The sequence below is a fragment of the Chiloscyllium plagiosum genome, unplaced genomic scaffold, assembly GCF_037043375.1.
Source record: "Chiloscyllium plagiosum isolate Xiang-an unplaced genomic scaffold, Cpla_swu_hap1 HiC_scaffold_38, whole genome shotgun sequence".
In the NCBI taxonomy this organism is placed as follows: domain Eukaryota; kingdom Metazoa; phylum Chordata; class Chondrichthyes; order Orectolobiformes; family Hemiscylliidae; genus Chiloscyllium; species Chiloscyllium plagiosum.
In genome coordinates, this window is record NW_028270176.1 from 7,175,883 (window position 1) to 7,193,739 (window position 17,857).

The 17,857-nt window shown below is 53.3% G+C and overlaps 1 long non-coding RNA gene across 1 annotated transcript in view; it reads right to left on the reverse strand.

Moving 5' to 3' along the window:
• Window positions 1-1,806: 1,806 nt before the first annotated feature.
• LOC148138980 (uncharacterized) overlaps window positions 1,807-17,857 on the reverse strand; it is a 104,918-nt gene continuing 88,867 nt past the window's right edge. The window contains exon 2 of the long non-coding RNA XR_015753679.1: window positions 1,807-2,135. This is a non-coding gene — a long non-coding RNA (uncharacterized LOC148138980). The remainder of the gene's footprint in view (window positions 2,136-17,857) is intronic.

Consider the following 17,857-nt stretch of genomic DNA (forward strand, 5'->3'; position numbering starts at 1 on the left):
TAAAGAGAGACCTTGGAATGCAGGTTCATAGCTCCTTGAAAGTAGAGTCGCAGGTAGATAAGGATAGTGAAGAAGGAGTTTGGTATGCTTTCATTTATTGGTCAGAATATTGAGTACAGGAGTTGGGAGGTCATGTTGTGGCTGTACAGGATGTTGGTTAGGCACTAATTCTGGTATCCTTCCTATCAGAAAGATGTTATGAACATTGAAAGAGTTCAGAAAAGATTTGGAAGATATAGGGAGAGGTTGAATATGCACAGGCTGTTTTCCCTGGAGGAACCTTTTAGAGGTTTACAAAATTATGAGGGGCATGGACAAAGTCTTTTCCCTGGAGTTCAGGGAGTCCAGAACTAGAGGGCATAGGTTTAGGGTGAGAGGGGAAAGATATGCGGACGGTGGCGTATGTATGGAATGGGCTGCTAGAGGAAGCGATGGAGGCTGGTACAATTGCAACATTTAACACACATCTGAATGGGTATATGAACAGGAAGGGTTTGGACGGATATGGGCCGGATGCTAGCAGGTAGGACTAGATTGGGTTGGGATATCTGGTTGGCATGGACGAGTTGGACCAAAGGGTCTGTTTCCATGTTGTACATCTCTATGACTCTATGGCCTTAGTGTCATCCACAATTTACTAACCCATCCTTCTATGCTCTCATCCAGGTCATTTATAAAAATGACAAACATCAGTGGCCTCAAAACAGATCCTCGCGGTACATCACTAGTAACTGAACTCCAGGATGAACATTTCCCATCAACCACCACCATCTTCTTTCAGTGAGCCAATTTCTGATCCATACCACTAAATCACCCTCAATCCCATGCCTCCGCATTTTGTGGAACAGCTTACCATGGGGAACCCTATCAAATGCCTGACTGAAATCCATATCCACCACCTCAACCACTTTACCCTTATCCACCTGTTTGGTCACTTTCTCAAAGAACTCAATAAAGTTTGTGAGGCACAACCTACCCTTCACAAAACCATGTTCACTATCCCTAATCCATTTATTCCTCTTTCGATGATTATAAATCCTTTCTCTTATAACCCTTTCCAAGCACACTGTCGGCCCCACCTTGTGATGGTTAAAGGGACAGTTCACTCACCAAGTGAAGAGGGGGGATCTGGGAGCAAAGACGAAATTTAAAGTCCCAGCCTGTTCTTTAATAATCTCACACTCACAGCTAAAGTTCACACAGACCAGTCAGATCCATGACTGAAATGTGCCTTGACCAGGGCCACATTGATATCTTGTAGCTCCTACACCAGACACTCTCACAGGATTGCACCTTACCGTCAACATTCCAATCTCGTTCATCGCCTTCCCCTGGGGGTATCCCGTCCCACTGGTAGGACAGGCTGGCCCAGAGTGAAATGGAGTGACTCTGAAGAAGGAGTTATAAGTCGAGGTGGTGTGTATTAGGGGACACCAATGGGGTAGTTTGGCCTGGCTGATCACAATCGCATTGTACTCTTTCTAATCACACTTCTACTTCCTCATCCCAAACATTTCTATAAATGACCAACAACAGTGGACCCAGCATTGATCCTTGTGGCAGAACGCTGCTTATGCTGTTTCCAAATGCTCTGCCCCTAGATCCTTTCAAACAGACAAAAGCTAACTACCCATCCACCCCTTTGTTCACAAGGGCTGTTGGCCGTTTTCCCAATCCCCTGGGACCTTTCCCAAAATCTGAAGATCCCTTAAGAGGAAACTTTGCAAGTTGTTAGCCTCAGCATCCTCTCCTGCCGCCGAGTGAGGAAGATCCCATTCTGTGGAAGCAAGACACAGAGATGGAACGGAGGGCTGATGGTTTTATTGCTGAGTGAGGGAGGTGAGGATCATTAGGCAGACAAGAAGAAGATTGGAATGGACGCACTGAGGGGATGGGTTCCGGGAGAGAGAGAGAATTACACATCTATCCCCTCCCCCTTCACTTCCTGATTACACCACGTTAGCCCACATTTTCCTGGTTGGGATCCTGGGCGCTAAGGTCCCAATCACTTCTCCGTCAGGGATAACAGCAATTGGAATTGTCGTCGCAAAACCCACTCTCTGTTTTGTAGCCGGATGCACATGGAATCACACTGCACGTTCCACCGAGGTATTCACACTGCCACGTGCTTGTCTCTGAAATTCAGAAGCAGACAGGGTGACAAATGGTACCAGGATTCAGGGATTGTACAATTCCTTCCACACGAGTTGACCCAGGAATCCAGACCCAGGGCACAGAGTGGAAGAATACGGGTTAGGTTGTTTTGGACTGAGATGAGGAGAGAATGTTTTCATCCAGAGAATGGGGAGCCCGTGGGATTTTCTGCCACAGAAAGTAGTAGAGACCTGAATGGGAGATGTGTTCGAGAAGGAGTTGGATGTCGAGTAAGGGCTAAAGAAAAAGTGTGGGGAACTTGGGACTGAGTTGGATGGTCAACAATGACTAAACTGAATGGGGGAGCAGGCTCAAGAGGCTGATGGGCCGACTCCTGCTGGGATTGTCTCTGTTTCTGTAGGGCAGAGGAACAGCAATGGACCAGCAGGAGGCTGCTGACCACCTCTCACTCCAACTTAGAAGCAGAAAGGCTCGGTTGGTCTTCAAAAACATTGAGGGAATTGAGGTGAATATCTATCGAGGTATAGAATTTAACAGCGGTGGAGGGTGAGGCTGAAAACAGTACAAATCATTGCTTAGATGGAGTATTGTGCACTGTGCTGGAACCCACATTATTTGGAGGGATGTGATAGCACTGGGAGATGGTGCGGGGTGGGGGGGGGGGGGGCAGAGGGGGAGGAGTTTGGACAGTTTTGGGTTGTCTTCCTCCGAGCAGGAGAGTTTGAGAGGGGCCACATGATGGGGCTGTATAAAATTGAGAGAGGCACATATAGGGCAGACAGGAAGTAACTTTTCCCCATGATGGAGGGATCGATGTAGATTTGAATTAAGGGGCAGGAGTTTTTAAGGGGAATGTGAGGAAAAGCATTTTCACCCAGAGGGTGGTGGGGAATCTTGAACTGACTGCCTGTAAGGGTTGGAGAGGCACAAACCCCCATCACATTGAAGCAGGATTTAGATGTACACTCAAAGTTCCAAGGCCATGGGCCAATTACTGGGGAAATGGGATCAGAGAAATAGTCAGGTGGTTGTTTTTGACTGGCACAGTCACAATGGCCTAGAGGACCTTTGTCTGTGCTGTAGATCTCACTCTCTCTTTCTCACACACACACTCAAAACTCTCACACAATGTCTCACAAACACACTCACCTACAGACTCTCGCACACACTTTCTTTTGCTCAAGCACTGGCACAAACTCACTCTTTCTTAGTTACAAACACAACCTCATTTTCTCACAAACCGATACACACTCACATGCTCTCATTGCTATACTTTCACTCACATAGGCACACAGTAATGCACATTTACCGACACGCACTGACATACGGACACATGATGCAGACAGGCAAAAGTGAAGATTGCAGATGCTGGACATCAGAGTCAAGATCAAAGTGAAAATTAGAGTGGAACTGGAAAAGCACAGCAGGTCAGACAGCATCCAAGGAGCAGGAAAATCGACATATCGGGCAAAAGCCCTTCATCAGGAGGTCGACAGTTATGGACATACACAGAATCACACAGCATTCTCCAAACATACACACGAAACCCACATTGATCCCCATGGATCCCACAGATACAAATACACCCTTGTGTGTCTCTCTGTCTCTCTCTCTCACTCTGTCTCTCACACACACAGAAACACAGACACAGACACAGACACATATTCACACACACACATAGACACACACAGACAGCGACAGACAAAAATGCACAGACACATCAAACGACAAACTTGTACACACAAATATGATCACACACTCATTGAAACAGGCAGCAGCACAAACACATTCACAATTAGCAAGAATGACTGAGAACAGGAAATTAGAGAATCCTTACAATGTGGAAACAGACACGTCCACACCAACCCATCGAAGAGTATCCCACCTGACCCATTTCCCCTGACTAATGCACCTAATGCACTCTGGTGCTGTGAAGCAGCAGTGCTAACCACTGAGCTAGGATGCCACCCTAAACACACAGACACGTTCTCCCCTCACACACACTCCCACTCCCATTCCCACACACACTCCCACTCCCGTGCACACACACACACCCACTCCCACTCTCACACACACATAACTCCCACTCTCTCCCACTCTCTCACACACACACTCCCACTCTCACACACACACACTCCCACTCTCTCTCACTCCCACACACACACTCCCTCTCCCACTCCCACACACTCCCACTCTCTCAGACACACACACTCCCACTCTCTCTCACACACACACTCCCACTCACACACACATACTCCCACTCTCACACACACACACTCCCAATCTCTCTCACTCCCACACACACTCCCTCTCCCACTCCCACTCTCTCAGACACACACACTCCCACTCTCTCTCTCACACACACTCCCACTCTCACACACACATACTCCCACTCTCACACACACACACTCCCACTCTCTCTCACTCCCACACACACACTCCCTCTCCCACTCCCACACACTTCCACTCTCTCAGACACACACACTCCCACTCTCTCTCACACACACACTCGCACTCTCACACACACACTCCCACTCTCACACACACACACTCCCACTCCCACTCCCACACACTCCCACTCTCTCACACACACACATTCCCACTCTCACAACCACACACACTGCCACTCTCACACACACTGCAACTCTCTAACACACTCCCACTCTCTCTCACTCCCACACACACACACTCTCACATACACACACATTCCCACTCTCACACACAAATTCCCACTCTCACACACACACACACACACTCCCACTTTCATACACACACACATACCCTCCCACTCTCATACACACACCCTCCCACTCTCTCACACACAACACACTCCCACTCACACACACACACTCCCTCCGACTCTCACACGCACACACTCCCCCACTCTCACACGCACATACTCCCCCACTCCCTCGCACGCACACAATCCCCCACTCCCTCACACGCACACAATCCCCCACTCCCTTTCACACACTCCCACTCCCTCTCACACACTCCCACTCCCCACTCTCTCACACACTCACTCCCACACTCTCACACTCACACTCCCACTCTCTCACACTCACACTCCCTCACACTCACACTCCCACTCTCTCACACACACACTCCCACTCTCTCACACACACGCTCACTCCCACTCTCTCATACACATACACTCAGTCCCACTCTCTCTCACACACACTCCCACTCACTCTCTCACACACTCTCACTCTCACACACTCCCACTCTCACACACACTCCCACTCTCACACACACTCCCACTCTCACACACACTCCCACTCCCACTCTCTCTCACACACACACTCCCACTCTCTCACACACACACTCCCACTCTCTCACACACACACTCCCACTCTCTCACACGCGCACACACACTCCCACTCTCTCACACACACACTCCCACTCCCACTCCCTCACACACCCCACCCACACACACACTCCCGCTCCCTCACACACCCCCACTAACACACACACGCACACTCCCACTCTCACACACACACTCCCACTCCGACTCTCACACATACACACACTCCCTCACACGCAGACACCACCACTCACACACACTCCCACTCTCACACACACACACTCCCACTCTCTCACACACACACATACACCCACTCTCTCACACACACACTCCCACTCTCTCACACACACATTCCCACTCTCTCACACACGCACACACTCCCACTCACTCACACACACACACTCCCACTCTCTCACACACACACTCCCACTCTCTCACACACAAATACACTCCCATCTCACACAAACACACTCCAACTCTCTCTCTCACACACTCCCAATCCCTCTCTCTCACTCCCACACTCTCACATACACTCCCACTCTCTCACACACACTCCCACTCTCTCACACACACACACACACTCCCACTCTCCCACACACACACTCCCATTCTCTCACACACACACTCCCAATCCCTCTCACACACACACACTTCCACTCCCTTTCACACACACACACTCCCACTCCCTCTCACACACTCTCACTCCCTCTCTCTCACACACACTCCCACTCCCTCTCACACACTCCCACTCTCTCACTCCCACTCCCACTGTCTCACACACTCACTCCCACTCCCACTCTCTCACACTCCCACTCCCACTCTCTCACACTCACACTCCCTCACACTCACACTCCCACTCCCACTCTCTCACACACACACTCCACTCTCTCACACACACACGCTCACTCCCACTCTTTCACACACATACACTCAGTCCCACTCTCTCTCACACACACTCCCACTCCCACTCTCTCACACACTCCCACTCTCTCACACATTCCCACTCCCACTCTCTCACACACTCCCACTCTCCCACACACTCCAACTCCCACTCTCTCTCACACTCCCCCACTCTCTCACACACACACACTCCCACTCTCTCACACACACACATACACCCACTCTCTCACACACACTTCCACTCCCACTCTCTCACACACACACACACTCCCACTCTCTCACACACACATTCCCACTCTCTCTCTCACACACACACACACTTCCACTCTCTCTCACTCACACACTCCCACTCACTCACACACACACTCCCACTCTCTCACACACACGCTCACTCCCACTCTCTCATACACATACACTCAGTCCCACTCTCTCTCACACACACTCCCACTCACTCTCTCACACACTCTCACTCTCACACACTCCCACTCTCACACACACTCCCACTCTCACACACACTCCCACTCCCACTCTCTCTCACACACACACTCCCACTCTCTCACACACACACTCCCACTCTCTCACACACACACACACCCACTCTCTCACACGCGCACACACACTCCCACTCTCTCACACACACACTCCCACTCCCACTCCCTCACACACCCCACCCACACACACACTCCCGCTCCCTCACACACCCCCACTAACACACACACGCACACTCCCACTCTCACACACACACTCCCACTCCGACTCTCACACATACACACACTCCCTCACACGCAGACACCACCACTCACACACACTCCCACTCTCACACACACACCCACTCTCTCACACACACACATACACCCACTCTCTCACACACACACTCCCACTCTCTCACACACACATTCCCACTCTCTCACACACGCACACTCCCACTCACTCACACACACACACTCCCACTCTCTCACACACACACTCCCACTCTCTCACACACAAATACACTCCCATCTCACACAAACACACTCCCACTCTCTCTCTCACACACTCCCAATCCCTCTCTCTCACTCCCACACTCTCACATACACTCCCACTCTCTCACACACACACACACACACTCCCACTCTCCCACACACACACTCCCACTCTCTCACACACACACTCCCAATCCCTCTCACACACACACACTTCCACTCCCTTTCACACACACACACTCCCACTCCCTCTCACACACTCTCACTCCCTCTCTCTCACACACACTCCCACTCCCTCTCACACACTCCCACTGTCTCACACACTCACTCCCACTCCCACTCTCTCACACTCCCACTCCCACTCTCTCACACTCACACTCCCTCACACTCACACTCCCACTCCCACTCTCTCACACACACACGCTCACTCCCACTCTTTCACACACATACACTCAGTCCCACTCTCTCTCACACACACTCCCACTCCCACTCTCTCACACACTCCCACTCTCTCACACATTCCCACTCCCACTCTCTCACACACTCCCACTCTCCCACACACTCCAACTCCCACTCTCTCTCACACTCCCCCACTCTCTCACACACACACACTCCCACTCTCTCACACACACACATACACCCACTCTCTCACACACACTTCCACTCCCACTCTCTCACACACACACACACTCCCACTCTCTCACACACACATTCCCACTCTCTCTCACACACACACACACACTTCCACTCTCTCTCACTCACACACTCCCACTCTCTCACACACACACACCCACTCCCTCACACACCCCCACTCACACACACACGCACACTCCCACTCTCAAACACACATACACACACTCCCTCGCACGCAGACACCACCACTCACTCACACACTCCCACTCTCTCTCACACACACACACACTCCCACTCTCTCTCACACACACACACACTCCCACTCTCTCACACACACACTCCCACTCTCTCTCACAAACACACACTCCCACTCTCACACACACACACACTCCCACTCTCACACACACACTCCCACTCTCTCACACACACACTCCCACTCTCTCACACACTCCCACTCTCACATCCTCACACACCCCACCCACACACACACTCCCACTCCCTCACAGACCCCCACTCACACACACACGCACACTCCCACTCTCACACACACACACTCCCACTCTCACACACATACACACACTCTCACTCACTCTCTCTCACACACACACACTCCCACACTCACTCTCTCACACACACACACACGCCCACACTCACTCTCTCACACATACACACTCCTAATCTCTCTCTCACACACTCCCAAACCCTCTCTCTCACTCCCACTCCCACTCTCTCACACACACTCCCACTCTCTCAGACACACACACACACTCCCACACTCACACACATACTTCCACTGTCTCACACACACACACTCCCACTCTCTCACACACACACCCACTCCCTCTCACACACACGCACTCCCACTCCCTTTCACACACTCCCACTCCCACTCTCTCACACACACACCCACTCCCTCTCACACACTCGCACTCCCACTCCCTTTCACACACTCCCACTCCCTCTCTCTCACTCCCACTCCCCACTCTCTCACACACTCACTCCCACTCCCACACACTCACACTCCCACTCTCTCTCACACACTCCCACTCCCACTCTCTCACACACTCCCACTCTCTCACACATTCCCACTCCCACTCTCTCACACACTCCCACTCCCACTCTCGCACACACTCCCCCACTACCTCACACGCACAGACTACCCCACTCCCTTACACGCACACACTCCCGCACTCCCTCACACGCACACACTCCCCCACTCTCACACACACGCACTCCCCCAATCCCTCACACACACACACACACTCCCACACAAACTCCCACTCTCTCACACTCACACACTCCCACTCACACACACACTCCCACTCTCACACACACACACACTCCCATACCCACACTCCCACTCTCTCACACATACACTCCCACTCTCTCACACACCCACATCCACTCCCACACACACCCACACCCACTCCCACACACACACCCACTCCCACACACGCCCACACGCACACTCTCTCTCACTCACACATTCCCCGACTCACACACACTCCCACTCTCTCACACACACACACACACACTCCCACTCCCTCACACACCCCCACTCACACACATACACACACACACACACTCCCACTCTCTCACACACACAGACTCCCACTCTCACACACAAACACACTCCCACTCTCTCTCACACACCCCCACTCTCTCACACACACCCCCACTCTCTCACACACACTTCCACTCCCACTCCCTCTCTCTCACACACACAGTCCCACTCCCTCTCTCTCACTCCCACTCTCTCACACACACACTCCCACTCTCTCACACGCACACTCCCAATCTCTCACACGCACACTCCCACTCTCTCACACGCACACTCCCACACATACTCCCACACTCATACACATACTCCCACACTCTCACAAACACACACACTCCCACACTCACACACACACTCCCACTCCCTCACACACCCCCACTCACACACACACACTGCCTCGCACACAGACACCACCACTCACTCGCACACTCCCACTCCCTCTCACACACACACTCCCACTCTCTCTCACACACACACACTCCCACTCTCTAACACACTCCCACTCCCTCACACACACACACACACACTCCCACTCTCTCACACACACACACACACACTCCCACTCTCTCACACACACTCCCACTCTCTCACACACTCCCACTCCCTCTCACACACACACACCCACTCTCTCACACACACACCCACACTCCCACTCTCTCACACACACTTCCACTCCCACTCTCTCACATACACACACACCCACTCCCACTCTCTCACAAACACACTCCCACTCTCTCGCACACTCCCACTCTCACATCCTCACACACCCCACCCACACACACACTCCCACTCCCTCACAGACCCCCACTCACACACACACGCACACTCCCACTCTCACACACACACACTCCCACTCTCACACACATACACACACTCTCACTCTCTCTCTCACACACTCCCACTCTCTCTCACACACTCCCAATCCCTCTCTCTCACACACACACCCGCTCTTTCATACTCATTTTCCCAATCTCTCACACACATACTCCCACACTCACACACATATTCCCACTCTCACACACACACACTCTCCTACACTCACACACACGCACTCCCACTCCCTCTCACACAAACACACTCCCACTCCCTTTCACACACACACTCCCACTCCCTCTCACACACTCCCACTCCCTCTCACACACTCCCACTCCCTCTCTCTCACACACTCCCACTCCCTCACACACTCCCACTCCCACTCTCTCACACACTCACTCCCACTCCCACACTCACACTCACACTCCCACTCCTACTCTCTCACACACACACTCCCACTCTCTCACACACACTCACTCCCACTCTCTCACACACACACTCACTCCCACTCTCTCACACACACACTCACTCCCACTCTCACACACACACACTCAGTCCCACTCTCTCACACAGACACACTCAGTCCCACTCTCTCACACAGACACACTCAGTCCCACTCTCTCTCTCACACGCTCCCACTCTCTCACACATTCCCACTCCGACTCTCTCATACACTCCCACTCTCCCACACACTCCAACTCCCACTCTCTCTCACACACACACTCCCCCACTCTCACACACACACACACACACTCCCACTCTCTCACACACACTCCCACTCTCACACACACACTCCCACTCCCACTCTCTCACATACACACACACCCACTCCCACTCCCACTCTCTCACACACACACTGCCACTCTCTCACACACACACTCCCACTCTCTCACAGACCCCCACTCACACACACACGCACACTCCCTCTCTCACACACACACCCACTCTCTCACACACACACACACTCCCACTCTCTCACACACACTTCCACTCCCACTCTCTCACATACACACACACCCACTCCCACTCTCTCACACACACACTCCCACTCTCTCGCACACTCCCACTCTCTCACACACTCCCACTCTCACATCCTCACACACCCCACCCACACACACACTCTCACTCCCTCACAGACCCCCACTCACACACACACGCACACTCCCACTCTCACACACACACACTCCCACTCTCACACACATACACACACTCTCACTCTCTCTCACACACTCCCACTCTCTCACACACTCCCAGTCCCTCACTCTCACACACACACCCGCTCTTTCATACTCATTTTCCCAATCTCTCACACACATACTCTCACACTCACACACATATACCCACTCTCTCACACACACACACAGACACTCCCACACTCACACACACACACTCCCACTCCCTCTCACACAAACACACTCCCACTCCCTTTCACACACACACTCCCACTCCCTCTCACACACTCCCACTCCCTCTCACACACTCCCACTCCCTCTCTCTCACACACTCCCACTCCCTCACACACTCCCACTCTCTCACACACTCACTCCCACTCCCACTCTCACACTCACACTCCTACTCTCTCACACACACACTCCCACTCTCTCACACACACTCACTCCCACTCTCTCACACACACACTCACTCCCACTCTCTCACACAGACACACTCAGTCCCACTCTCTCTCTCACACGCTCCCACTCTCTCACACATTCCCACTCCGACTCTCTCATACACTCCCACTCTCTCTCACACACACAATCCCCCACTCTCACACACACACACACACTCCCTCGCACACACACACTTCCCCACTCCCTCGCGAGCACACACTCCCCCACTCCCTCACACACACACACTCCCCCACTCCCTCACACACACACACTCCCACACACATTCCCACTCTCACACACATTCCCACTCTCACACACACACACTCCCACTCTCCACACACACTCACACACACACTCCCACACCCACACTCCCACTCTCTCACACACACACTCCCACTCTCTCACACACCCACATCCACTCCCACACACACCCACACTCGCACACTCTCTCTCTCACTCACACACACACCCTCTCTCACACACACACTCCCACTCCTCCACACACCCACACACACTCCCACTCCCTCACACACACGCACACTCCCACTCCCTCACACACCCCCACACACACAGACACTCCCACTCTCACACACACACTCCCACTCTCACACACACATACATACACTCCTACTCTCACACATACACACACTCCCTCGCACACAGACACCACCACTCACTCGCACACTCCCACTCCCTCTCACACACACTCCCACTCTCTCTCACACACACACACTCCCACTCTCTCTCACACACAACTCCCACTCTCTCTCTCTCTCACAATCCCACTCCCTCTCTCACACACACACACTCCCACTCTCATGCACAAACTCCCACTCTCGCACACACACACACTCCCACACATACTCCCACTCTCTCACACACACTCCCGCTCTCTCACACACACACACACACACTCCCAGTCTCTCACACACACACTCCCACTCTCTCACACACACACACTCCCACTCTCTCACACACACACACACTCCCACTCCTTCTCACACACTCCCACTCCCTCTCTCTCACACACACTCCCACTCCCTCTCTCACACACACACTCCCACTCCCTCACACACACACACTCCCACTCTCTCTCACACACACACACACTCCCACTCTCTCACACACACACTCCCACTCTCTCTCACACACACTCTCCCACTCTCTCACACACGCACACTCCCACTCTCTCACACACTCCATCTTTCACACACATACACACACTCTCACTCTCTCTCTCACACACACACACACTCCCACACTCTCTCTCTCACACACACACACACACACTCCCACACTCACTCTCTCACACAAACACACTCCCACTCTCTCTCACACACACTCCCAATTCCTCTCTCTCACTCACACACTCTCACACACACTCCCACTCTCTCACACACACACACTCCCACTCTCTCACACACAACTCCCACTCCCTCTCACACACTCCCACTCCCACTCCCTTTCACACACTCCCACTCCCTCTTACACACTCCCACTCCCTCTCTCTCACACACTCCCACTCCCTCACACACTCCCACTCCCTCACACTCTCCCACTCCCACTCTCTCACACTCACACTCCCACTCCCTCTCACACACTCCCACTCCCACTCCCTTTCACACACTCCCACTCCCACCCCCTCTCACACACTCCCACTCCCACCCCCTCTCACACACACTCCCACTCCCTCTCTCTCACTCCCACTCCCCACTCTCTCACACACTCACTCCCACTCGCACTCTCTCACACTCACACTCCCACTCGCACTCTCTCACACACACACTCCCACTCTCTCACACACACACGCTCACTCCCATTCTCTCACACACTCCCACTCTCTCACACATTCCCACTCCCACTCTCTCTCACACTCCCACTCACTCTCACACACACACTCCCCCACTCTCACGCACATTCTCCCCCACTCCCTCGCAAGCACAGACTCCCACACTCTCTCACACACACACACTCCCACTCTCTCACACACACACACACTCCCACTCTCTCACACACACACTCCCAGTCCCACTCCCTCACACACCCACTCCCACTCACACCCCCACTCACACACACGCACACTCCCACTCTCACACACACACACTCCCACTCTCACACACACATACTCACACTCCGACTCTCACACATACACACACTCCCTCGCACGCAGACACCACCACTCACTCACACACTCCCACTCTCTCACACGCACACACACACACTCCCACTCTCTCTCACACACACACACACACTCCCACTCTCTCACACACACACTCCCACTCTCACACACACACGCCCACTCTCTCACACGCACACACACACTCCCACTCCCTCTCTCACACACACACTCCCACTCTCTCACACACACACTCCCACTCTCTCACACGCACACACACACTCCCACTCTCTCACACGCACACTCCCACTCCCACTCTCTCACACGCACACTCCCACTCCCACTCTCTCACACGCACACTCCCACTCTCTCACACACACACTCCCACTCTCTCACACACACACCCACTCTCTCATACACACACACACTCCCACTCTCTCTCTCTCACACACACTCCCACTCTCTCACACACACTCCCACTCTCTCACTCACACACACTCCCACTCTCACACACACACTCCCACTCTCTCACACACTCCCTCTCTCACACACATACACACACTCTCACTCTCTCTCTCACACACACACACACTCCCACACTCACTCTCTCACACACACACACTCCCACTCTCTCACACACACTCCCACTCTCTCACTCACACACACTCCCACTCTCACACACACACTCCCACTCTCTCACACACTCCCTCTCTCACACACATACACACACTCTCACTCTCTCTCTCACACACACACACACTCCCACACTCACTCTCTCACACAAACACACTCCCACTCTCTCTCTCACACTCCCAATCCCTCTCTCTCACACACACACCCGCTCTTTCATACTCATTTTCCCAATCTCTCACACACATACTCCCACACTCACACACATATTCCCACTCTCTCACACACACACACACTCCCACACTCACACACACACACTCCCACTCCCTCTCACACAAACACACTCCCACTCCCTTTCACACACACACTCCCACTCCCTCTCACACACTCCCACTCCCTCTCACACACTCCCACTCCCTCTCTCTCACACACTCCCACTCCCTCACACACTCCCACTCCCTCACACACTCACTCCCACTCCCACTCTCACACTCACACTCCCACTCCTACTCTCTCACACACACACTCCCACTCTCTCACACACACACTCACTCCCACTCTCTCACACACACACTCACTCCCATTCTCTCACACACTCACTCCCACTCTCTCACACAGACACACTCAGTCCCACTCTCTCACACAGACACACTCAGTCCCACTCTCTCACACAGACACACTCAGTCCCACTCTCTCTCTCACACGCTCCCACTCTCTCACACATTCCCACTCCGACTCTCTCACACACTCCCACTCCCATTCTCTCATACACTCCCACTCTCCCACACACTCCAACTCCCACTCTCTCTCACACACACACTCCCCCACTCTCACACACACACACACACACACACACTCCCTCGCACACACACACTTCCCCACTCCCTCGCAAGCACACACTCCCCCACTCCCTCACACGCACAGACTACCCCACTCCCTCACATGCACACACTCCCCCACACGCACACACTCCCCCACTCCCTCACACACACACACCCACACACATTCCCACTCTCACACACACACACTCCCACACACATTCCTACTCTCTCACACACACACTCCCACTCTCTCACACACACTCACACACACACTCCCACACTCTCACACACACACTCCCACTCTCTCACACACCCACATCCACTCCCACACACACCCACACTCACACACACACACACGCACACTCTCTCTCTCACACACACACACACACACACTCCCATACCCACACTCCCACTCTCTCACACATACACTCCCACTCTCTCACACACCCACATCCACTCCCACACACACCCACTCCCACACACACCCACACGCACACTCTCTCTCACTCACACATTCCCCGACTCACACACACACACCCTCTCTCACACACATACACTCCCACTCCCTCACACACCCACACACACTCCCACTCCCTCACACACACGCACACTCCCACTCCCTCACACACCCCCACACACACACAGACACTCCCACTCTCACACACACATACATACACTCCTACTCTCACACATACACACACTCCCTCGCACACAGACACCACCACTCACTCGCACACTCCCACTCCCTCACACACCCACACACACACTCCCACTCCCTCACACACCCCCACTTACACACATACACACACACACACTCCCACTCTCTCACACACACAGACTCCCACTCTCACACATACTCTCCCACTCTCACACACACACACACACTCCCACTCTCTCACACACACTCCCACTCTCTCACACACACACACACTCCCACTCTCTCACACACACACACTCCCACTCTCTCACACACACACCCACTCTCTCACACACATCCCCCTCTCACACACACTTCCACTCCCACTCCCTCTCTCTCACACACACAGTCCCACTCCCTTTCTCTCACTCCCACGCTCTCACACACACACTCCCACTTTCTCACACGCACACTCCCACTCTCTCACACACACACTCCCACTCTCTCACACACACACTCCCACACTCATACACATACTCCCACACTCATACACATACTCCCACACTCATACACATACTCCCACTCTCTCACAAACACACACACTCCCACACTCACACACACACTCCCACTCCCTCACACACCCCCACTCACACACACACACACTGCCTCGCACACAGACACCACCACTCACTCGCACACTCCCACTCCCTCTCACACACACACTCCCACTCCCTCTCACACACACACACCCACTCTCTCTCACACACACACACACACTCCCACTCTCTCACACACACTCCCACTCTCTCACACACACTCCCACTCTCTCACATACACACACACCCACTCCCACTCTCTCACACACACACTCCCACTCTCTCACACACACACTCCCACTCTCTCACAGACCCCCACTCACACACACACGCACACTCCCACTCTCACACACACACACTCCCTCTCTCTCACACTCCCACTCCCTCTCACACACACACACCCACTCTCTCACACACACACACACACTCCCACTCTCTCACACACACTCCCACTCCCACTCTCTCACATACACACACACCCACTCCCACTCTCTCACACACACACTACCACTCTCATATCCTCACACCCCACCCACACACACACTCCCACTCCCTCACACACCCCCACTCACACACACGCACACTCCCACTCTCACACACACACAGTCCCACTCTCACACACATACACACACTCTCACTCTCTCTCACACACTCCCACTCTCTCTCTCACACTCCCAATCCCTCTCTCTCACACACACACCCGCTCTTTCATACTCATTTTCCCAATCTCTCACACACATACTCCCACACTCACACACATATTCCCACTCTCTCACACACACAAACACACTCCCACTCCCTCTCACACAAACACACTCCCACTCCCTTTCACACACACACTCCCACTCCCTCTCACACACTCCCACTCCCTCTCTCTCACACACTCCCACTCCCTCACACACTCCCACTCCCTCACACACTCCCACTCCCACTCTCTCACACACTCACTCCCACTCCCACTCTCACTCTCACACACACACTCCCACTCTCTCACACACACACTCCCACTCTCTCACACACACACTCCCACTCTCTCACACAGACACACTCAGTCCCACTCTCTCACACAGACACACTCAGTCCCACTCTCTCACACAGACACACTCAGTCCCACTCTCTCTCTCACACGCTCCCACTCTCTCACACATTCCCACTCCGACTC